Below are 26,127 nucleotides of genomic sequence, written 5' to 3' on the forward strand. Positions count from 1 at the left end.
CATATGCAAATGTTGCAAGTGCCTGTATGTGTGAGTGCGTGTGTGTGCGTCGGGGATTAAGGCGATCACTACGCTTGATTATCCCATTGAGAATGGCAAATGTGGCATGGCGGTGTGTATGTTGCATGCTGCCATATGTGCGGCGGTGGCGACGTTGTTGCATACAACGTGTTTGTTGTTGTTGTTGACATAGAGGCTTGTTTTTTGTTTTTGTTGTTATTATTTTTGGTTTTTTGTTGTTGTTTTTGTTATTGTCATTATTATTGTTGTTGTTGCATACAACAAAGTTGTTGCTTTTATCATTGCTATTGTTGCCCCAACTGCGTGGCCTTTGTATTTTGGCCACTTGAGTTGCAGCTTTTCAGTTTTCATATTCGTTTTTGTTGCACAATTAGTACCCGCCACCGTCAGCTCCTGCATATTTTGCCCACCGCCGCACTATGTGTGGTCGTGGTTGTTGCAAGCACACTGAAGGCCAGATCGCTTGGTTAAGAGGCGCCACTTAGCTCTGGTTACTTTTGGGTTTTTTCGGACCAACAACAACGGGCAGTGGCTAACAAGTAACACTTCTGTGGCAGTCGACGGCTCCACGGCCCCCGAGCGCATTTTACTCCTAATTGCAACATCATGGGTAAGCACGTGATTTTTGAGGCAATTTGCGCTAGCTTTCCTGTGCTTCATTTATGTGCCGCATGCTTGTGCGTGTACGTGTGTGCCACTATTTATATGGAGTTGCATGCAACAGCATTAAAGGAGGATACTGCTTGGTATACACGTCCATTGTTCGCTGTCTGTCTGTGTGTCTAGTCTTCGGCAGGCAGCATAAAGTTTCACTTACACTTCATTTTCGACACATTTTTGCTGCCTCACAAATTTGCATGCGAGCGCTTGCCGATTGGGTTGTGTGTGCATGTGTGTAGGCTTGCCTGTGTTCTAACAAAATTTTGTGATTCCTTTCATAAGCAAAAGTGTTTGCTGTTGGTTTTGGTTTTCTCCGTACTCGGTTGCACTTAACTCTTGCTCTTGCATAAGTGCGCACTTAAGTGCATCTAATTGGTTTAACACGATTTCAATGCGCCTAAATGGCCAGCTTAAGAATTTTGCGTGATTGTGTGTCTGTTAGTGTGTGTGTGTGTGTTTGACTTTCGGACCGCAAATTTCGTGTAGTTGGTTTTGGCAGTTTTGTTCGCCAGTCAGTCATGTGCTGTAGTTGGTTTGTGGTCACTTTTGGTTTGGAAATCGGAGTGAGTCGCATGTTGCAAGTTTGAGTGTAGATATGTATGTACTTGAAAGTAGAACACACAAAATTACTCTTCACTATGTTTTGGGAGTAGATATCGGAATGGAATTTTGGAGTGATTCAAATGTGTCAGAGTCATGAGTTTCTCATTACCAAACATTGCCTACTTTCAGGATAATCTGATATATTGGGTTGACTCTTTTGTCCCTATAGCGGCATCTAACCAAAAGCTAATACAATTCTCAATACTTTTACTCCAGACTCCGGCCGATAGATGGCCGCTAGTCCCCTCAGCAGTTTTGTTTTTATGACCTCGATCAACTCAGCACTCTTCATACTAAGAGATTACATTCGAAAATAGAAAATATCGGTGGAATAACGAGAATGAACAATGTTGCTTTCTGAGTTTCGTTGCAAGCCAAAAAAGCTTTCTGCGCAGGCTTCTAGTGTTATTATTTTTGCAAAAAACAACTCAGAGCTAGTAAGCGTCATAAAGAAACACACATGATTCCCATAATATCAACTGAAATATGTTGAGAAGGCGAAAAGGGGTTATGAAAAGCTCTTTAAGTGATCAAAGCTTTCAAAAGTAAAACAAAAATATTATAAACTCCTCAGCTAGTTCTATACATTACATTTCATCCACCAGACAAGTTAGAATATGAAATTTTTTTTAGGCTTAATGTTGAGAATATATTTAAGAGTTTCATGATATACATATATCCAGCAATCAAATCTGAAAAGCTCTGGATATAACATTATACAGAGTTTTTTCCGCCTAATTTCTTAAAAAGTTGATCATATTCTGTCTATACATTTCTCGGAAATGTAATATGAAGTGGTGGATTGCAAAAGCTTCACATATAAAAAAGCTCCGTGCTAAGCTTTTAAGTACAATATGTTAGCGCTCCAGCTTGTTAAAAAAAACTGTTTGTTGAGCAGTTCAACTTCAAACTGAAGAAAAACTCTATATTCAAGTTGAAAAATTAAATTTTTTGAAAAAAGCTTTATTAAACCATAAAACCATTACAAATGAAAACTCTTCGAAATATGAAATTTTATGTTAATAATGTTCTCGGAAATGTAATATGAAGTGGTGAATTGTAAAAGCTACACATATAAAAAAGCTCAATACGGAGCTTTCGAAAATGATAGCATTCCAGCTTGTAAAAAACTGCTTGTTGAGCTCTTCAAGTTTAAACTGAAGATAATAACTATATTCAAGTATTAAACGTTGCAATACGAAATTTTTGAAAAAAGCTTTATGTTTCCAATTACAAATGAAATCTCTAAGAAACATTTTACGAAATTTTATGTGGATAAGGTTCTCAGAAATGTTAAATAAAGTGATGGACTGTAACAGCTGCACAAAAAAAAAAGTTTACCACAGAGCTTTTTGAAAAAAAGCTTTATGCTTCAAATTACAAATGAAAGCTTTAAGAAACATTTTATGAAATTGTATGTAAATAAAGTTTTCAGAAATGTAAAATGAAGTGATGGATTGTAAAAGCTTTACAAAAATAAAAGGTTTACCACAGAGCTTCCAATATATTAGCTTTCCAGTTTAATGAAAAAACTGCTTGTTGAATTCTTCAACTTTAAGCTGAAGAGAAACTCTATTTTCAAGTATTAAACGTTGTTTGAAAAAAACAAGTTTTGAGATTTTCATTACAAGTGAAAGCTCTTCGAATAATTTTATGAAATTTTAAGAAAGCTTTTTGGTTAAATGATTGACATAAGTTCTTAGTTAACGTATAACTGAAAATGGATCCTCTTTTGAAGCATTAAATAATAACCTCAAAATACTATACAAAATGCCAGCAACGAGACTAACTTTTATTATAGAAAGATTTAAAGGGGAAACAAATTTCATAACATTAATTTTAAGGTAAAATCATTAAACTTCCATTCAATTCAATATCAATTGAATGTTGTTTCCACAAAATTCAACGTAGCCACTAACAAATAATCTAAAGGAGACTATACTTCCCAACAAGCAATCGACGTGTAAGCCTCCGATACAACCCTGCGCACACATTGCAAAAACACCAAAAAACTAAGACTCCAACATTACAACTATTGAAATGCTTGTGGACGACAGTGAAATGCAATTTCCTGTGAAATATGCCTCAAAAAGTTGCAAACAAAACAAACAACAAAACAATACTAAATGAAATTCCAAAAACGCAAAACACAAAAAAAAACGGTGAAATTGAATCGTCGAGCACACAAAAAATTTAGATAAAGCGCACAAAACTAAATCCGCCATCCTTGAATGGATGACTTGAACGGCAGCAATGGACATTTATTGTCAGCAATTGTATTGCGGTCCATTGCACATTGCCCACGAATTAAAATGATGATGCCACAGTGTGGAGGCGCCTCAGCAACGAGAGAGAGAGGGGTAGAGGTGGAGAGGGTGGCAGGCTGGCGGATGATTGCACAGCGTGCGCCACATAAATGCAGTTTCCTATATACAAACACAATGTTATGTAAGCGTACATAAGCGTAGTAGTGCAGCAACAGCCTGTTGCTCCTAAAAGTATGCAACTAGCGCAAAATAATCAAACTAAAATGCCCACACTCTGGACGCCGCTACCCAATTCATTCATTGAATTCGGAAATTCAATTTACTCTAAACGTTATTATGCCAACAATAATAACAACTACAACAACAACAGCATGCATCTCGATACACGAGCACGGAGCCGAGAGTTGGAGACTGGCGGGCAAATGTAGTAAATAGTTTTTAGAAATATATACAATAAATACATGGATATATGTATATGTATGTATATATGTTACTAGTCAACAGCCTGTTGCATGCAACAACAGACATCAGCGCACACATATACACACACTCGTAGTGGCATTCTAAGCCGGCTGACAGCATTCAGAGAATGAATAAATTTCGCTCTAAACAGAGCAACAGGCTGCCGAATGCTGGGCATATCATTGGAGTTGTTGTTGTTGGTCGGCAATAGTGTGAAATATTTTTGCCGTTATGTGAAATACAGCTGCAGTGTGAGTTGTGTAGTTGAATCAGCTGACGTCGTTGCTGGCATATTTTCAGCCACATTTCAAGATAGTTGTGTGTATATATAAATAAAGGAAAATAAAATTGTATTTACAACAACAACAACAACATGTTTTTAGCAAAAATACAAGTTGAGTGAGAATTGTTGCCCAAAAGGAGCCAAAAAGGCTCATCAGGAAGCAAGCATTCAAGCAACTCAACACTCAGTTGTCGTCTATACAGTTACATAGCAACAACACAAACAAAATACGCATTCATTCAACTCGTTTTCCAATTAAGCTATAATGTCGTTGCTGTAAACATTTGAATTTTAATGGCATAACAACGTGCAACCGTTCGGCAGCTGAGCAGTTAGACCAAAAGGGCTGACTGAGTCTATGTGAGTATGTGTGCCGAGGAATTTAAGAGATTTGGGCAGTATCATTTCATTATTAATTTAGTTGGTTTTCCTTGCTAAATTCTGATTGCAGCACTATCAAGTTTTGTTGTGGTAGCACACAAATCAGGGCTTAATTAAATATAATGAGCTTAACGGTACAGAAAGGCTTTTCGACTAACCAATATTAAACAAGTGAAGGATATGGTGCTTGAAAATCGTCAGGCAAATGTTGGAGAGATGACAAGAGACATCACCCGTGAGTCCATTAGAATGATTTTGGTGGATATTTTGGTATGAAACACGTTTTTGCTCGACTCGTCCCGATACAGCTGATTTTTTTTTTTTTTTTTGAAAAAAGTACCGTAAACAGATCTCTTTAACACCGCACATTCATGCAGAACATTATAACTGCGGAAGACACATTGAATTTGAAATGCAAGTCAACAGTCATCGGAATGAAGGGAAAAAAACAAGCCGAAACCAAAACAACCGTGCCGAAGCTGCTCAAAAATCAAGCTTATGCTCATTGATTTTATGCATCATGAATTTGTTCCGAAGGCACAGACGGTCAACAAGGAGTTCTATTTGGCCGTATTGAGGCGTTTGCGTGCAAACATCCGTTGAAAACGGCCGAAATTGTGAAATAACAAATCATTGATTTTAAAGGATGATAATGATAATGATTGTGACCGAATTTAATGCCAAAAATGCAATAAATACCTTCGATCAATCACTGTATGCACCAGATTGAGCTCCGTATGCTTTTTGTTGTTCCCCAAACTGAAATTGCCGCTCCGTGGAACCCGTTTTCAGTCGATCGAAGAGATAAAATAAAATTCGCCGAAGAGGCTAAAGGTCATCCCAAAAAGTGCTTATGAAAAGTGTTTCAAGAACTGAAAAAATCCCCGCTCAACATTTTTGGACTAAATTTGCTATTCCTACAATCTCACGGTTCAATGGAATCTTAACAACTATTATTTTTTTCAAGGATTTAAAGGATTTGCTAAGCTTCAGTATGAGAATCGTTTCACTTCAGACACAGGCCTTCATCCCTTGGTACATACTTATATGTACATATACTAAAAACAAGCAAAATTTTAGTTCTCGGTTTCCTTTGCTCAATATGTTGACATTTTGAAGGAATTTAGATGTTATTGAGCTCATTTGAAACACTATACTATAATAACGGGGACTGTAGAAAGCAATGCAAATAGCAGTCTTTAAAAATTATAAAAAGATAGAAATAAAACCAAAACACGCAAAGATCGTTCGAGTATTTTTTTTTAGTCACCAGAAAGAAAAAAATGGCTTTTAATGTCACTAACACCAGCCGAGTCCATTTATGGCTTCTAAGTATAAAATGGCGTCTGAAGTACAGTTTCTGGCAACATTCTTCGTTTCGAGTCTTAGAGATATGACCCTGAGATTATGGTAATACTTTCACCTCAAAAGAACTGAATGAAGACATTTTTAAGCGTCATATAACTCAAATGCTACACAGATTGTAAAGCTCAACTTTAATCTGTTCAAATTTGACTTGGAAAATCCCATTTAAGCAGCGAGGAATCAAAATAGAAATTTTTTTGTAGACTGGTACAATCTTTTTTTAAGTTAGTGTGAAGTTTGATCCCCATAAGTCAATTAGTGTGTCTTTGGCAACAGTTTGGTTACGACGAGAAAAGTTTGTCTGCCGATTTGTATCACGAAAACAAAATCGAACAACGAGTTTGCTTGAAATTTTATCTCTTTCTTAATGGAGTCACCAAAAATATTGAAAATATTAAAGAATGGTTAAAGGTAATCGACGAAGACAAGTTTTTGAGTGACACTAAGCATTAAGTAAAGGTGATGAAGTCAACGAAAACTTACCTCAACCAAGCCGTCCATTCACCTCTGTTGATGGCGATACTGTCGAAAACGTTCCAGAAACAGTGCTGGCAAATCGTAGAGTTGGTATCAAAGCGATAGCAGAAGATCTCATCATCTCTTATGAATCGACTTAACACATTTTAGTAAATATTTTGGGTATGAAATTTGTCAATTTTTGAGAAAAGGACTTAAATCTTTTACAAAAACGAATTTTAAAATGAATATAGAACTATGGATATGACGTCGAAGGTGATCAAAAATGGCAAATGGCTCTCCAAAAATGAGCTAAAACCGAAAAAAAAATCAAAATTATCTGAAGTCTCTGAAGGTTATTTCATTCTAGCCGAGGATTACAAAAACTGATTCGAAAATTGGATTCAGTGTTGGCTAGCATATATTGACTCAAAAGACTATTTAGAAGGCAATATAAGGGATTTGCATTCGAATAAGTAAAAATTCAACACTTTTTTTGTTAGTCCGGATTAAATTTGATCATAGAGTTCTAAAATATTTACAGCAAAAAATACCAAATAATATCTCTTAGTAAGCATAATAATTTATTTTCCATTGATATTATGAAGTAACTGGGCTATATGACATACTAAAAAAAAATATTGTACATACAGTTACATATCATTTAGGCTTATCTAAGCGCTTTTGGTAAGGCCTATGTGGCTTAATGGTAAGACCTACGTGGCACATGTAAATATTTATATACAACAAAGTAGTGCCACATTTACGCTGAACTACTTCACGAAACCACAGAGTTTACGTCAAATCCAAAAACCACAACACAACTTTAATGATTTCCCAATACAGGGCCATTAATTTCTCATTATTTCGCGCAAAACGGTAGTCCGAAAATGTACACATGAACAATAATAAAATATTTAACAGACAGTAAACTTTAAAAACTTTGAGACGACACACACGCAGGCACGCACACACCTACCCTCGATATAAGGCACACACACGAACACACACACACACGAGGCATAATAGCGACTGCCCCTACAATGTGCGATGTAGAAGTGGAAAAGCAAAAACAAAACACACGCATATGAAGTGCATGCCACACAAACGGCGACAAATGCAATACGATGCAATGTACAATGCAACAACAACAATAGCAACAATACACTACAAGTAGCCAAATGCCAAAAGCCGAAACGAACGAAAAGCAACCGAAAAATGCCCGACTTGCAACCAATCAAAATGCAACCGAAATGCAGCCCCCACAAGTGCTCGTGCGATATGTTGCAACTTGCAACATAATAGAAAGAGACAACAGAGCAAAGCCGACCAACCAATTTCGGGGTCTATTCTTCCGCCACACTATTAATATTAGTGAAATATTATTTTGTGCTATGGATTTTCGCTTTTTTCGCTCGTTTGCCGTTATTTTTCCGGTTTTTTTTTTCGTTTTTTACTAATAGCAGTGAGGCAGCTAATAGGCTGTGCCACCACCCGCGTAGCCGGAAGTAGGCATTGTGCAGTTTAATTTTTTGTTATTAGTGTTATTGTTGTTGTGTTTTTTAATAAATACACAATAATGCATTGTGGCCAATTTGGACTTACCGAAATCGCGGGTGGGCGCAATAACGGCGCAACAATAAGGCTGGCAGCGACTTCGTGACACCGTGCATGGTGGGGCGTGCCACGCCAAAATGCTCCGCTGCTCGCATTTGCCACAATAATAATTTACTTCGAGTTCATTTTCGATATTTCCCTGTTTTTAGCAAGTTGCAAGTATGTTGCTGAGGAGCGCGCGCGGAAGTTTATTAGCTGCGCCCTAACATTGGTGAATTGCACACAAACACACACACACACACAGTGTTGCATGAGAGTGTATAAATATTTGATATTTTTCATTTATAATCCCCTCTGGTCTTCCCTGCCACCCATGCCACATGCGCGTTTTATAGGAGTTGGTCAAATTTGTTTGGTTTTTTTTCGTGGTCGCACGGGGCGTATGAGTAATCCTAAATGCCAACATTCGCATGACAAATGCAGGCGCAAGCACAACACAAGAAAATATCTAAACACGAACACTCCTACACATACACCCACACACATGTGTGGTGGTAATATAAATAATTTGGCGTTTTTGTGCGTGCGTATTGCTCTTCCTTGTTGTTGTTTCACATACATGCCCTCTTGGTATTTGGTGTCCTTTCATTACTCGGCACATTAAACATACCCCAAGACATAGTCGACAATGTACCGCTAACACCACATTTGCCACAGCGTCAACTAACGTCAAGTGACCGACAAAAGCAACTTTGTTGTTGTAGTTGTTTTGTTCATCCTTTTCATTTACGCTTTTTAGTGCTTGCAATTGCGTTTAGTTTCTAGTACGAGAAATTTGTGTGGGGATTATTTGTTTTTGTTTTTTTTTTTTTTTAATTTGTGTTTTTTGCTGCAATTGCTTGGCTCATACAAGCTTCCTTTATATACGCATGTCATTTGTACTGTTATTTTTAAAGTTTTTAATGAAAGCTCATTTCACTGTCGAAAATTACGCTTTCATGCATTTTGTATTTTTGCATTTGTCTACGGACATGACAGGAGGACAGGGACTTTTAATGAAAATGGTTGATGACTAAATGCATAAGAAGAATGGGGTTGGATTGGGTGTGTTCGAAAACAAAATAGTAATATTTTTAGAATGCTTAGTAAAAACTTCTTCTGTTTCTTATGCTTAAATTTATTCAAGAATGCAGAGCTTTCACTATTTTTAACAAATTTAATAATTCGATATTATATTTAATTTAATTTAATTTAATTTAATTTAATTTAATTTAATTTAATTTAATTTAATTTAATTTAATTTAATTTAATTTAATTTAATTTAATTTAATTTAATTTAATTTAATTTGATTTAATTTATTTTAATATCGTTTTACCTAATTTACTAATCTAGTAATCATTCAAAAAAGATGAATTGGATATTAACGTTTTAGAGAGCAGTGAAAGCTCCTTTTTTCGGGTTGAATATGGTTCGTATATATCTACTTACATGTTGTAAAATCTTTTGAATTTTAAAACTGATTAATTTTTAGTCTTGAATAGTAACTTATGAACAGAACAGAACTTATGAACAAGAAGGATGGAGCTTTCACCACTTCTAAATAAATTTAAATACTGTAGTATTTGATTCACTAATCTAGTAGTTACACAGATTGCGAAATTGAACAAATGAAAATTCTTGGAAAGCTAAAAGTAAAAGCTCTTGCTTATGAGTAGTATTTAAAAGTAGAAATACCTTTCAACACCTTTAATTAAATATAAATACTTTTGTTTTGATCAGTTGCTCAAATAAGGGAAATTGCGAAAATTTAAATAAGCGAAAGCTCCTTGTTCCCTTGTGTTTGTATAAAGGTTTAAATAAAGCTTTTCACGTTTTCCAAGTGACTTTCGGTTTTTAACAAATAATTTAAGAATGAAATTAGTTGAAGAAAATTTTTATAAGAACCTTTTTTGGGCTGCAGTGTTTTGAACAATTTTAAGGCATGGGCGGTAAATTATTATTATATTCTGCAAAAGCATAGCATAAAAACAATAATTCTCTACTGTTGAATTTTTTATATAATTCCTTGTTCTTAGCCCTAAATACAGTTTCTTCAAAAATCAGGCGAACACAGTGGCTGCGGCACGATTTTGGTTGAAAATTTGGCGAAAAACTCAGGAAGAATCAATGGAGTATGCGACGATGCATTATCGTGTTGAGAAGAACAAGAGTTATCGGCCCATGAGTAAGGCCTCTTTGTACGAATAGTTTCACGTAAAGGACGCATAACACTCAAATATAATTTCTGTGTGACAGTTTGGCCGGTCGGAACGAATTTGGAGTACACCACACCTCGATAATCGAAGAAAACTGTCAACATAACCATGATTTTTGACCTGCTTTGACGTGGTTTTTGCTAGCTTTGGATCACCTTTGCGACGATATTCGGGCGATTGATCGTCAGTTTCCGGCTCGTAAGCACAGATTCAAGACTCGTTGCCAATGATAACTCGTTTCATGACATTCTGGTAGTCGGAAATCATTGTATCACAGTCATTTTTCGAAAAAATTCTGTGATTTTGGAACCAATAGAGCTTGCACTTTTTTTAGACCCAAATGATCCTACAAAATTGTTTTCACTGATTCTTTCCTTAGTCCAATGATGACAGTAAGATCTCTGACTATTAATCGTCGTTTTCCAAGCACCAATTCCTTTACTTTATGGACTTGTTAATCATCAGTTGAAGTTTATGACCGTCCTGGACGCGGTTCATCGTCAACGCAATCTCGATTCCCTTTGAATAATTTGTTGCAATTAAAAATACTTAGTCGCGGCAATAACATTGAAAAGTCTTACTATTTTTTGCCCAGAGTGATATAATGGGTTGTCAAAAAAGTCTTGCGGTATTTTTATTGAATTTTTTTTTTTGAAATTGAAATGAATTTTTGATGACTCATGCCCAGCTCTTGACCGATGCTAGGGCTGCTACTATGCCGACGACAGGCCTTCCGAAGCGTGGCGCATCTTCGACCACCTCTACACCAGAAGGAAAAAGTTGAAACCATCGTTGTGCGGTGGAAATGGAAACTGCACAAATTTTATTGGCGGCTTGAGATGCATTTTTGCCTTTATCGTAGTAGTGCTGTAAAATATGCCGTATTTTCTCTTTATTTTGCTCCATGTTTGCGACGCTACAACTCACGAACGACTTAAAAGAAACGATAATCAATCAAACACGTGTTAACGCGTGAAATGAGCTTTCCAAAAAGGTATAGCATGACCCAGCGCCAACTAGCGAAAGTACCGCAAGACTTTTTTGACAACCTATATAAAATTTTTGTCATATGGAAATGTATTGAAATATTTCTATGTGTCATTATGACGAAATATGAAATTAGTTTATAAAGTTTGGTGCATAATTATATAAAGTACTTACACATGTGCTTATAACTGCACTCCATACATCACTATTCAAATAAGAATTGCATACAAATACATAATTTTACAGGAATTCAACATGCATGCAGAATGCTATATAAAATTTTGGTATAATTCGATTGAAATATATTTATTTATTTTCATGTACTTGAACAAGCATATACCTATCTATCATGTACACACATTGTATATTAATAAAATTATGCACACATATGTAATTGTACATAATATATGTATGTATGTAAATAATATATATATGTAGTGTATGTTATGTGCTTATAGCTATTCGTATGTGGTTGCGCCGAAATTAAATATTTATTGACAACACCGCAAACGTTGTTGTTGCTTGCCTTTTCTTTTTCAAGTTAACCTCACTATTTATTATTTTCACTCTCTCTTCTCCATCGCCGCTTCTTAAACTGCATCGTCCGAGCGCGCGAATAGTCAGAAGAGAGAAATTAAAATACGAAACGTGTGCTGATGTGACATAGTAGTGCAAGCACAAATGCAACAACAAATGCAAACAGCAAATACGGAAGAAAAACCGAATTAAAATGTTCGCTGACCAACAAGGAATTTCACACAAACAACAAAAGAAATGCGTAAAACGCAAAAACTGTAACATTTAAAGCAATGCATGGAGGGCGAGGGCGGTGATATTAACAAAAATGCTGTTACCACTACTTATACATACATGCAAAAAGTATATACATACACTTACAGGCATACAAACACAACCAAACACCAATACAGTTACAAGAAGTCAAGCTATGAGGGGGCTTGCAGAGACAGGCGTGCGGGGTTAGCATATTTTCAACGCTTGTGTGTGAGTTTGTGTGCAGCAGTGTATTAGTATATGTGCATAAACATATATTATGTATGTATGTGTGCAGAACAATATAAGTGCCCGTATGTGGGTTGCAATGTGGTTGTCCTTTCATGCATTTATCTGCGCATCGTCCTGCTGACATGACATTTCCAGTGAGACCGTTACAAAAAAATAATAAAAAAAATGCCAGCGAAAAAATGAAAATTATAATAACAAAAAAACCATAAAAATAACAACAATCGAGTGAAATGTCAAACCGTAACGAAGGGTATACAATGGAAATATATATGCTGACAGCCAAGCGCGCGTGGAACTCATAAGCATGGTTTGGTAGTTCTATGTGCTTGTATATATATGTATATACCTATGTGCTAGGTGTATTCACAAAATATATAATTATATGTATACGTGTACATATATATACATAATATATAGTTGTCCTTTTATAATGCATATAGTGTTATATAGTATATCTGATTATGTGCATACATTGCCTGGCCTTACCAAGTACATATATGTATTTATCTACTATTTATAGAAATTATATACAGATTAATGTTAGCATAAGTATGTAAAATATATGTTATATACTAGCATTGTACTTGTGAAAAATATTCCGCTGATAAAGACTGCATACTCCAACTTACAAATATAAAGTTACTAGGTGTGACGGTGTCAACAAAAATAAATTTTATATATATTTATATGTATATATGCAGATGTATCTTTTTGTATATATATTTATAAAAAAATATACTTATAAAATATATACTTATATAAACATTTGTATTTGCTTGCATGTAACCCGTAATCACATAATTAAATTGTGGCTTTAATTTGAGAAAATACAAGAACGGTGTCTTAATAAATCCTTGTTGTATAATATTTCTTTTATAAAACTTTTGTATTTCATATATTCAAGAAATTTTCAACAATTTCCTAATATAGCAAATTATAGTCTAATATAGTCTAATATTACAGACAAACCACAATAACGACATTATAATCGGAAAATACAATATTGTAGTATGTATAATTGTTGCTGTAGTTCCAGAAAATAATCAAAATATATTTAAAAAATTTTGCTAAACCTCCAGCGCCACCTAGCGATATGCATGTTATTTCTTATTTCATAATTGGCATATTCAATTGAACTTCGTACATATTGTGATTACTGACTGATTTAGTAAATACTATTGTGAGCAAAAAATAGTAAGACTTTTTAATTTCAATTTCGCGCCAAAACACATTCGTTGAAATATTTTATATATTTATTTTATTTGTGCCGAATGTCACATCAAAATAATCATTAGTGTTTAGTATACGCTTCTCTTTCTGAACTACATAAAATGCATTCGGCGATTTTTACGATGTGTGAAATTATTCAGCAAAGAAGTCCCATCAAATGTTGTGTGCGGAATCAAAATTCTGGTGCCGAAACTTTCAGAATGTGGAAAAGGCGTTTGTGTGATAATTGTTGGTCGGGAGCAAGATTTTTTGATTGGTGCAAATTATTCAAAGAGAGTCGAGAACAACGTCCAGGATGGTCACCAACATCAATCAACAAGTGAATAAAATAAAGGCATTGGCGCTTGAGAACAGCCGATTAGTAGTCAGAGATCTTGTTGGCATCATGGGAGTATAGGAATGATCAGTGAAAACCATTTTGAAAGATCATTTGGGTCAAGGTAATGTTGACAGTTTTGCGAAACCGTTTTTCGACCGGCCAAACTGTCAGCAAGGAATATTATTTGAATGTTATGCTTTGTTTGCACGAAGCTATTCGTAAAAAGAGGCCGGAATTTTGGGCCCACAACTATTGGTTTTTTCAACACGATAATGCACCGTCGCATACTGCATTGATTCTTCGTTAGTTGTTCGCCAAATTTTTAAACAATATCGTGCTGCATCCATCGTATTCGCCTCATTTATCTCAGCAAGCACAAAGGGGGATTACTTTGATGAGGCCGGCTTAAATCTTGAAGAATAAATTAAGAATTTTAAAATTATCAGCAAAGTTTTACTATTTTTCCTCATAGTAGTATAGACTTTTGCACTTTTATTTGAAGCCATATATGTAGCAATTATGGATTTGAAATGAAAATCAAAGCTTACAAAACTACTTGTTCTTCAATGAATATTTATACCCTGAAGAATTTATATTCAGTTCTTAACTAACTTTGTAATGCCCAGAAAGAAACTTCGGGGGCCATATAAAGCATGTATATTAGGGTGTGTCATTCTGAGGCAACCTTTTTTTTCAACTGAAAAACAGGCTAAAAACTTTCGAAAATGTGAAAAAGAATGTCACTCAAAAGATGAGCTCTTAATATTAATATTAAGAGGTGCCTGTTTCAAATTTTCTGTTTTCATATAAATGACATGGAAAAAAATCATTTTTTTGTGGTGGTTATTGTGCGGAGGTTTTTAGCCTCTTTTTCAGTTGAAACAAAAAGGTTGCCTCAGAATGACATACCCTAATGTATATATATTAGGTTGTAGAAATACTCTCTTCCGCTTTTTTGGTCTTTATTCAATGCTTTATAAAAAGTGTTACAGTGATCGGATTTAGTTGAAATATGCGCCGTTTCGTTCGATAATCTGTTTCCATCTAGACGGCAACTTCATAATACCCCCTCGTAGAAGCCCCCTCCTTATTTGCGAAGAACTCGGACAGTCACTTTTCACAAGCCTCTTTTGAGTTCAACTTTACACCAACAAGGGCGTTCGCCATGGACAGGAACAGGTGGTAATCACTTGGCGCTATATCCGGGCTATATGGTGGATGCGATAAACCGTCACATCCGAGCTCCCGTAGCTTCTGACGAGTCATTAACGAAGTGTGTGGTCTGGCGTTGTCCTGGTGGAACACTACACCCTTCCTGTTGGCCAATTCTGGACGCTTCTGGTCGATCGCCTGCTTCAAGCGGTCCAGTTGTTCGCAGTAGATGGTAGCAATTAAGCGTCTGGCCATATGGAAGCAGCTCATGGTAGATGATTCCCTTCCAATCCCACCGAACACACAGCAAAACCATCCTGGCCTTCAATCCCGGCTTGACCACTGTTTGGAACGATTCACCCGCCTTCGACCACGACAACATCAAGCTTTTTGTGTATCCAACCTTCTGCAGATGGTTTGAAATGGTTTGGTGACAAACTCTCATCTTTTGGACGATGTAACGAGATGCCACATGCCGTTCTAACTCGATGTTTTCCATGATTTGATCGGTATTCGTTGTCACAGGTCTTCCGCCGGCTGGCTTATCCATGGTGTCGTTTCCACCCGCTCTGAATCGTCGAAACCATTCCTCCGCAGTTCGAAGTGAGAGAGTACCATCCCCCAAAACACTATTAATCTCACGGAACGTTTTTCTAGCGGATTTGCCTTTGACGAAGGAAAACTTTAAAGTAACGCGAAGTTCGGCGTTAGTGAACTCCACGTTTACACGTCTATAACTGTTGAACGCAATATCCAAACTAATAATGCATAGCGTCGTTTTGTAGGTTATGTCAAGACCTTTCAGAGATGTATAGTATTTCCAGATACGAGCTCTGTAGCGCTTTATACATAACCGCGAAATTCAAAAGACAAAAATGCGGAAGCGATATATTTGACAACCTAATATTAATGATTAGCATGATTAGCTTAGTCGATTTAGACATATCCGTCTGTCTGTCGCTATATACATTATATAAGCTAGTCCCTTGGTTTTGAGACACCGATCTGAGATTATAAACACGTCTTTTTCTCTTCAAGATACTGCTCATTCAGTGATATTGTATACTATACTGTATAGATTATATCCTTCAGATAGGACTATTATAGCGTACAGCTATCGTACAAATAGATACAAATACTTTTATACCATAATAAATACACTTGAGACGGGTATTATAGCCAAACTTAACGTTTCTGTTATTTGTTGGTCAAAAACGCTAAACGGGCATCATTCCCCAATGAAACAAGGTCACAAAAATGAAGGAGTTTTTGTACCGCACAGACTTAATTGAACACATAAAACTCTTTTATTATTCCAGTGAACCAATAATTGCAGATCAACTTGCTAACACATTTCAAGAAGTCTTTTTTATTGCGAAATAAACCACAAAATATTATAATTACAATATTTTTTTTACTTTATACTAACATAACCTAAAATTTTACATCATGAAATTTTAGAGAATGCTGAAAGACGCATCTGAGCAAGAATAAGTTCCTTGAAATATTTTTTACTGACAGTATCTGGATAGAACTGCAGCAAACGGCTATTGGTCTCTTGATAGATCACAACTCGCTGGCACCACATGCGAGCCGGTTGGGCATAAGTAACGACAATACATGCAGCAAGTGCAGGGAAGTAGGCATGAGAGAAACACTGCAACACCTACTAAGCTTCTGCCGAGACTTTCCTAGAATTCGTCTTACATGTCGAAGAGCTTCCTAGTTAAGGGACTAGATAAAGTAACAAAATTAGTTATCAGTCGCTCTTAGAGTTCGCAAAAAGCGTTGACTTACTATAAAAACAAAATTTTAGATTTTAAGATTTTGGTAAAACTGTTGGAACAATTTTTTAACTAAAATCTGAGTACTTTTAGTCATTTTAACACAAATCTGACATATCTTTAAGGCTAAGAGTTTACTCAAAACGTACTTCAAATATATTTTCATTTTGAAACTTTATCGAGCCGTTCATCCATAAATAAAAAAGTATTTTAAGATAAAGTACCTAAACCCACCAAAAATAATCATAAGTAATTAACAAAACTAAATTTTAAACCTTATAGTATAAGCCAAAATAAACCTCACTGCAACACACAACATTTTCCCGCAAATATTTAAAAATCCACGACATTTACAGTTACACTAAAACGCCAACTTTAACTTTGAATTCAAACGCATACGAACACATGCACACACACAGGCACATATATTTGCATATATTTACGTATACATACACATAACCCAGACGGCCTAGACGACACTTAGCCGATATGGGAAAAAAATATCAAGAAGAAGAAGAAGAATAAGCAAAAAACGTGGAAAAGAAGAAGCAGCACAACAGCTATAACATTGCAGCAAAGTGCGTATGAGACGAGAAAAAGAAGCAAAAGTCAACGAATGAGTGTATGTGTGTATGTGTGTCTGCGCGAGTGTATTTTGTGCTACATAACGGTGCACTGCTTTGCGAGTTCAGGCCAGTGCAGCGAACGACAACGAGCAGCTTTTCGCTGCTTACTGCTGGCACAGATTGCACAGCGAGCGGCGCGTGCAACGGCGAACGGTAACGGATAGAAAGTGCAACGTAAAGAGGAAAAGCAGAAAATCAAAAAGAAAATTGCACGGAAAATGGAGTGGAGGGAAAAGCGAACTTTATGCCACGGCAAACTGCAACTAACAACAACAACAACAACAAAAATAGTAACAACAATATTAATAATAACGACAACACCAACAATAATAATAACAACAACAATAGCAGCAATAGTAATGATGGCAATAACAACACACAGCGGCGGCAGGTAGCAACAAATAAATGCCAGGCAGTGGCAAGCATGTGACATGCAACGACAACAACAACAACTACAAAAACAACCACAACAGTTGCAGCTACAAAAAATTAGTGCAACTTGCAAACGCAAAAATACATATGTCTGTATATGTACATGTGTGGCACTGTAGGCTTGCCATAACGCACACACATACACAGCCATATGCACTTTCGCATTGTGTTCGCCTGCACCGCCGCCGTTAGGGTGCCCATTAACACGTGATGGCAATAACAAAAACAAACGGGAAATAAAAATTGCAGCCACGAGAAAGTTAACGACGACTTCAAAAATATATTGACGGTCCGTCGACCATGTGGCCCACTACCACATTTGCAAGTCAGCCGCCCAACAACGGGACACGCACAAAGTCGTGGCGCCACAGCAACAAAGTCGTCGCACCAAAAGCGAAACTAAACGCGTGCAAACACATACACTCTCATACATAGGCACATACACCCATATATATGTATATATATGGTTAGGCCAGCAACTTCATCGGCTGCGGGAAAATGAAGCCAAGTTAAATGGCGAGTGCAGTTAACCTCAGCGAATGCAATAAAAAATTCTATTAAGCATACATTCAGGCGTTGGACGGCGCGCACGTAACGTGTGTGCATGTGTGTACCTTCCTTTGCGGCCTTATATGTAGCGGTATGTGTGGCGCGTGCAAAAGCAAATGGGGGAATAATTTGTTTTTTTTTCTATTGCATTCTCTTCAAAGCATATGCCAAGGCGCAAATACGTCTGCTGCCGCCGCCGCTGCTGGTGATGAAGGTGATAATGATTGAGTTGTCTTGCCGAAGACACTGAATGCATCTAATGTGTATGTATGTGCAAAAGTAAATATGTCTGTATGATTTCACAACTATGCGTATGCGTGTGCGTCCATTGTAAGTTCAACAAGTGTGTGTGTGCGTAGTTAGTCGTTTGCCTTGCGGCAAATTGCGCGCTCAGCTGGTGCGAGTGATGATGGCGAAGCAGATATGCATATACATACATATATACGGACATAAATACAAATACAAACATTAGAAGCCACACACATGTAGACATTCGTACGCAATGTGGCCGCCATTGCAGCTGCCTCTATGCTTTCCTCACATACTTATTAATTTTTGTATAGGATAGCACGGTGTGTGTGTGTGTGTATGCTTTCATATTTTTTATTTGTGCTTGAATAGAGTTTTTGTTATTGTCATTACATGTGCGTAGAATCCCAGTGAACCAAAATGTGTCGCTTCACAGCTGATTTGTGGCGCAGCAACTTGACATTGCCGTCTCAGTTGTGAACAATAAAACTAATCAATGAGTATGACAGTCGAAAGACTTTAAGAGAGATAATGAAATTATGTAACCTTTTACAAAATGTTGCTGTTTAGAGTTCATTTATAGCTGTAATTCTCAACTAGTTTAAGAAATAAATTATTACAAGTATAATAATAAAGATTTTAGCTGGAAATAAGAAAGTATTAGAGTTGAATAAGCATATTGACATATAACTAGACTTAAACTAGGAAACATATAGACAATTCCTAGAGACCAGAAATGGTTTCTCAAGATGTTTTTAGACTTTATTACTCGAATAAATTTGACTACTTTGCTTAGAAAAAGAAGTAACGCGCTACTAAAGGGCCTTTAAACGCAGAGATATTTTATTTTTTATGTATATGTATAGCTTGTGATGCTGTATACGGAAAAACTGAGCAAACTTCGATAAGGAAATACAAACAAGTGTGATAAAATGCTTTTGTTTGAATCGATAAATTCATATTCCCATAGGTTTAACTGGAAACTTTGACACTTTTTGATTTCATTACATATCTAATATTTATTTTCACCAAAAGTTTGCATTAGGTGGCGCTGTGTTGGCGCTGTGTTGGCGCTTTTCACTATTTTTATAATTTTTCATAGAAAAATTGTATGTTTACAAAAAAAAAAAAAATCAACCTCACTTTTAGAATAATATTTCACCATAGCTTTAATTGGAATTTTGACCCTTTTTGATTATATCAGATTGTTTTTTATTAAGAGAATACTCATCCCTCATCAAAACCTCGGCATAAAAATCTTTGACTTTCTAAAAAGCTATACCAGAATTTCCGGCTAAGTTTATACTTAAATGAAGTCAGCTTTGATTAGGTTGCCAATCCTGAGGCTACTCTTGGATTATTGCAGTTATGAATGCTCATTAATTCCGCAAAATTATGGTGTATTATAGTTTTTGAAAGTTGAAAAAAAATTCTAATATTTTATTTTACCAAAAGCTCACGTTAGATGGCGCTGTGCTCAAGTTCTTGGCTAGTTTTTTGAATTTTCAGCGATAATTTGTACAATTTTATAAAATTTTTGTCATCGGCATTGTTATCAAAAATTTTACTTTATTTAGATTATGTAAGATTTGGCAAGGATAGTTTTTGTGGATAACCAAAAATCATGACAAATATCACATCTATCTCATGACGATACCAGCTTCTTCTTCAGGAAAGAAAAAACTTTATTTTAAGTTTTAGCAATGGCGACAAGGATTCGCTAAGATAAACAATAAACGGCAAAGAGACTTATTGCAAAAGCGGAACACTCAAATAGGGAATCGTCTTTCACAATTAGTTTACAGTGGCTTAAGAAATTTTTTTAGGTATATGATTAAGTAATAACTCCTATTATAATAACAGTTACAAGTTACGTCACCAGAACGCAATTTATATAGTTTACATAGATATTCTGATGACGTACTCGAGTCTTTCTTGATACATGATTTGGTGCTTTTTAAGTATATTTTACAATTATTACAGGTATTGTGAGTATTGGCAGAATAAAGAGGGTTATTGCTGATATATTACTCTGCTAACACTGACTAATTCCGTACTGCGGCAATGATTAAGTGAATGATTAATGTCAGTACAAAAGCTTTCAACACAGTACAGAAATCAATTAAAGGGGGCAAACCTAGTATGCCAGATTAAATAAAGGCGACTTTTGGGAACTACAAAAAAAACTACTATAATTTTTGTTTTACAATTTTAACTGTACAATGTACAAATGTTAAGAATACACAGTAAAATTTTGAATCAAAAATGAAATATTTTTTGGATTATAGCAGATCGCTGACGGCGCTAACAAAAAGTTCCTCCACTGCCGTAGTGATCCTCGATCAAACTTTTCTCTAGAGGATAATGTTCTTACAATCATCTACTATAAAAAAAGTCACAATTTGACAAAACTGCAGAGTTTTTGGAAAAAATTGTAATTCAACACAAAATTTTGGTCATATTGTCCGGGAAAAACTCCATTTTTGACATACCAAATACTGGTATGGTACGAGTACTACATACCATAAAAATATACTAAGAATTACTCTTAGTATTAAAATACACTGAGCAAAACTGGAAAAGTCATGTGCAAAACGGAAGAACGGAAGTACACAAAATTCCTATTGACACTCGATAGAAGAGATTGTAGGAACATGATGGGAATACTAATTGGTCACTGTCTGGTGGCGACACCCGCCCGCAGAATCGGGCTGACAGATCGAGAAGACTGCAGGAAATATTTAGAGCACGGTGCCAGGGAAACAATGGAGCATCTCTTGTGCACTTGATTCGAATTGGCAAGACCACGCTGTAAGCATCTGAGGTCTCCACAGTAAGATGCACTGGAGAAGGTATCGATAGTGAGTCGGCAGAGTCTGTTAAAATTCGCGTCAAGTTCAGGCATACTAAAGGATGACTACTCCTCTCGGACTTAGGACTTAGGAACTAAACACCATCTGGTATCGCAAAGAACCAAACTGTTTGTGGGTGGCTTATTGGCCTACCAGATTAAACTAATCTAACCAAACCTAAAATACACCGGTAGAGCTGATTGAAATGAGCGGCTACACTTGAGAAGGCTGTAACTCAAAGACTATTTGAGATATCGAACATTTTAATATGTACCTATCGAAATGTGATGAAAATCTATTTTTTGTCTTAACTTCGCTCTAGATGCTAAGAGAAATATCTGGAAAGTGATCTCAACGCGCTTCTTAAGACTCTCCAACATGTTTATTGGCATACTTCACTGGCATTATTAATTCTGCTGTTTTCTCTCCTTTTTTTAATAATGCGTGTGTTTAATGTGGATATGCGGCAGTGTTGGCTTGCACCACAAACAACCCCGTTGCAGGGCTTTTTACACAACATTTTTTTTTGTGTTACAATACACACAATGCGTATGTTTGCGTGAGCCAGTTTTGCTATGCACTTTTTCCCCATTTTTTCGTTGCCATACAAAAAAATTTGTTGCTTTTTTGAGAAGTTTGAGTTTCAAAAAGTCTCCGGCGGCCATTAACCCCGGCAGTAGTGCCCGGACCGGGCCGGGCGAGTCAACCGAACAAATGCTGGTAAATTTTTCGCGTTTAGGTGGTTGGCGGTAACGCTGTGGTAGTTGTTGTTGTTGCTGTTGCAACTGAATTTGCCAGTTGCCATTGCAAATGCATTGCATTCGGTGCGCCACCTTTCCGCCTGCACTGCATTTCATGCTACGGAACCGCTTTCATATGTGTGTGTGTGTGTGTTGCAGCAGCTGCAAGTTGCACTGGCTGTTGCAGGCGCTGTTTGTTTTTTTGTTGCATGGGTTTCCTCCTTTTATTTACATTTTTCAGCATTTGCGTTTGGGTGTGTGTGTGTGAATGCGTGCATGTTTACTTAACGGTTACCGTGTGCATTTATATATATGTGTATATGTGAGCGTGTATGTGTGACTGCGTGCGTTTGCACATAGCTGCATTAGTGTGCGTAGCAAAATATTTAATTTTTATTCGAAACTTTTGCCGCTCGCACGTTCAACTTGTTCCGGAATGAAAGGCAGCAGTGCGCTAAATGCCAAACGTGCACTGTGCAACGTGCAAGCAGCAACTGCGCAATGCACCACCCTTACCACTGTTGCAATGTGCAACATGGCGCCATTATGCGCCACCATCTCGTCGGCGCGCCTGCTGCTGCCACCGCTGCTAACCCGGTTTGCTCCCTTTTTTTCGTGGCCAAAAGTGCACGCACGCTCGACACGCATGGCTGTGGCACGTTGCCGCCGTACGCGACGAAGAGGCAATGCGATGTTTGCTAGGCGGCAGGTTAAATATTATATATGCCAGGTGCGGCAGTGCTGACGTTGTCGCTCCGCTTACCAGCACAACTAGTTAGTTGTACTTCCTGTGTGGCACGAAAAAATTCTACCATTCTTGCAACTTTCGCTCGAGCCAGCCATTGCACTAGCTTCAACGCGGGTTAGCATGAGCGCTGGGAGTCTGAATGCATTGCTTGCTTATTTGGCTGTTTCGCTTGGGCGCTCCTCGCCGCACCGTCCCCCCGCGTCTGTGTCTGCCGCTGAGTGCGCACAAGTGCGAGTGTAGAAATGCTGCCACAAAAGCTTTTACCTTGCGACTCCTTAAGCCGTCGCCGTCGCCAGCCGCAACGCCCTTGTCGCGCCCTCTGTGCGTGAAGATGCCGCTAAGCGTCTGGCGTTAGCCGTGCTAGGTGTGCGCTTGTGTGTTTGCGCCAGTGCGTTGCATCAATATGCCTCATGCGTAACTCATATTTTTTCGCAGCACAAACATATGCGTATGTACAACGGCTATTATTTCCATCGAATGCAACACTGTGCTTTGGCTTTGGTTTGGTTTGGCTGTTGTAAGCGTTGCACATGGGGCAAGTGCAACTTAGTAGCTGCAGTTTTTAATTTTTGATTTACTTGCGTGGCAAATTTCATATAATTTCCTTTGAGTGTGTGCGTAGCGCTCTACCACCCACCCACCTCGCTCTTTAGGCGTCTCACTCTCTCAGCCGAGTCATTATATGCATATATGTGTGTGTTGCAAGTTTTAATTTTGCTCACGCATGCATGGAATTTTGAGGATTTCTTTGCTCCGCCACGCCCTTACACACTTCACCTCGTCACCAGCGAGGTCTGCTGTATTATTTGCCTGTTTTAATTCTACATAATTTTCGTTTGCTTCCAGTATTTACTTTTGCGCTCGTTTTTTGCTGTGCGTCGTCGTTTTGATTGGCACTTGCATCAAATTGCAGCCATTTTGCAATCGCACTGCCATTTCCTACATTTCGGTTTTTATGATATTTTTAATTTGTAGGAATTTCGCAATAATTACGGTCTGTCGAAGGATGTGCGTGTGAATTTATCCTTGTAATATGGTCAAAGTGAGAATTTCATACACGCATACAACAGTTTTTAACGAATGTCAAGCAATTTCCATTTATAAACGAAGCCTATATTACTTTTTTAAAACATATATTTTTTAATTCTATCGATAATTAATTTTATATTTTGCTAAGAGCGAATAACTGACTTTAAGGCGATGTAATGACTGCGTTTGCGACATTAAAAGCACTATTGGCGCACTATGTATTTGCTTTTCAGAATCAGCTTCGATCCAGTATTAATTTTTTATTAATTTTATTATTTTATCTTCAAAATATTCATAAAATATATCGTTATTTTCCATCCTATCAATTAATTGTCGGAAAATTACTCTTTTTGTATTTTGTATTTATATTTATTTTTTTACTATTTTCTATTTTATCTCAAACAATTCGATATTTATTATCGATATTTTTCCGCACCGATTAATTATCGACAACATTTTGTTTCCTTAAGCCACAAAATCGGCAATCATAATTTAAAACACATTATTTCGATAAAAAATATAAAATTTTTTAAGAATTTCGAAAATGTATCGACTTTACACATATAATTGTTTCAATTACTGCTAAATAAAATGACGATGCAAATCAATTTTCATTGCAATAATAATAATCGCTTGCACGGAGTTGACATTTTCTAACATATCAATAGTAAAAATTTATATTATATCGATAGTTTATCGATATCACTGCAAACATAGTTATCGATATCTAATATTTTCTTTGACAGCGTCAGACCATAAAATAAAATAAAATATGTTAATATCACATTTGTTTATCGATATAACTCCAAAAAAATTTATCGATAATTAATACTTTCATTGACCGCGTTAGACCGTAAAATAAAATAAAATATTTTAATATCACATTTGTTTATCGATATCATTGCAAAAATATTTATCGATAATTAATACTTTACTTTTCATTTCCTTTAATATAGTAAAATATGTTAAAATCAAACTAAATAATAATAATATAAAGCATTACAATATAAATTTATTATGTTGATCTGCAAAACTTTCGTCAGCCTTTGAAGCATTTTATATTTTTAGCATATAATCGATAAGTTTCATTTTGTGGAAAAATTTGAAAGAATCTAAATACAGAATATTATCGATAAAAATAACTATCTTTGAAAAATTAACAACGGATGATTAACATATAACATTATATGAAATAATGAGTGACATGAGAAACTGATTTTAATTTTCGATAAAAATATCGAATTTTTTTTACCGATAAAAAATTAACGCTTTTATTTCTCGATAAAAATTAATTAATGTATTTACTAAGTTGACTTTATTTTTTTTTGTTTTTTTTTGAGTAAAACAGAATATTATCGATAAAAAGTATAATTTTTGATAGCAGTATTTACGATTTCTTGAAGAACTTTCTTTGAAAATTTAACAATGGATGAGTAACATATGACAACGTTAGTTATATGTAACAATATGTGACAGCAAATTGATTTTATTTTTCGATAAAACTATCGATTTCTTTTTCGATAAAAAATAATCGATTTTATTTCTCGTTAAATATTAATCGATTTATTTACTATGTCGACTTTATTTGTTTTTCTTGTTTTTAGAACAAACACAGGAGATGAATTTTATCGATTTCATTGTACTACAATGGCAGAAGTTGAATTAAATATATTTTCCAACATTTATTTTAAAAAAAGGACTACCAATAACGAAACGTTCTGAACCCTTGTATAACACATACGGTATATTAGTATTATTAGAGCAGTAGCGGCAGCGTATATTACAAAATTACACTCTCTTCTATAATAACATGGCTAAGGCATTAAGAATAGACTCACTATAGTTATATAGTAATTATCATTCTATGTGTTAATTTTTTTAATACTATGTACTATAGATATATGAATGACATCAAAAAAAGTCATCACGATGACTTCCATTTTCTATGCAGACATAAGGCGGTTGGTTGTGAAAATTATTACTGGTTTTGATGCTTTAATAGTTGGGCATTTCGCTGCTGAATATTTGATAGGGTTCACGAAGTAGATATAGGTTATTCACAAGCGGATATATATAAGTAATATATATATATATAT

At 36.1% G+C, this 26,127-nt stretch overlaps 1 protein-coding gene across 4 annotated transcripts in view; it reads left to right on the forward strand.

The window, feature by feature from the left end:
- Positions 1-26,127, forward strand: part of LOC126751664 (uncharacterized) — a 180,234-nt gene that overhangs the window by 131,538 nt on the left and 22,569 nt on the right. The window lies entirely within an intron of this gene.

This window comes from Bactrocera neohumeralis, chromosome 2 (assembly GCF_024586455.1).
Source record: "Bactrocera neohumeralis isolate Rockhampton chromosome 2, APGP_CSIRO_Bneo_wtdbg2-racon-allhic-juicebox.fasta_v2, whole genome shotgun sequence".
In the NCBI taxonomy this organism is placed as follows: Eukaryota; Metazoa; Arthropoda; class Insecta; order Diptera; family Tephritidae; genus Bactrocera; species Bactrocera neohumeralis.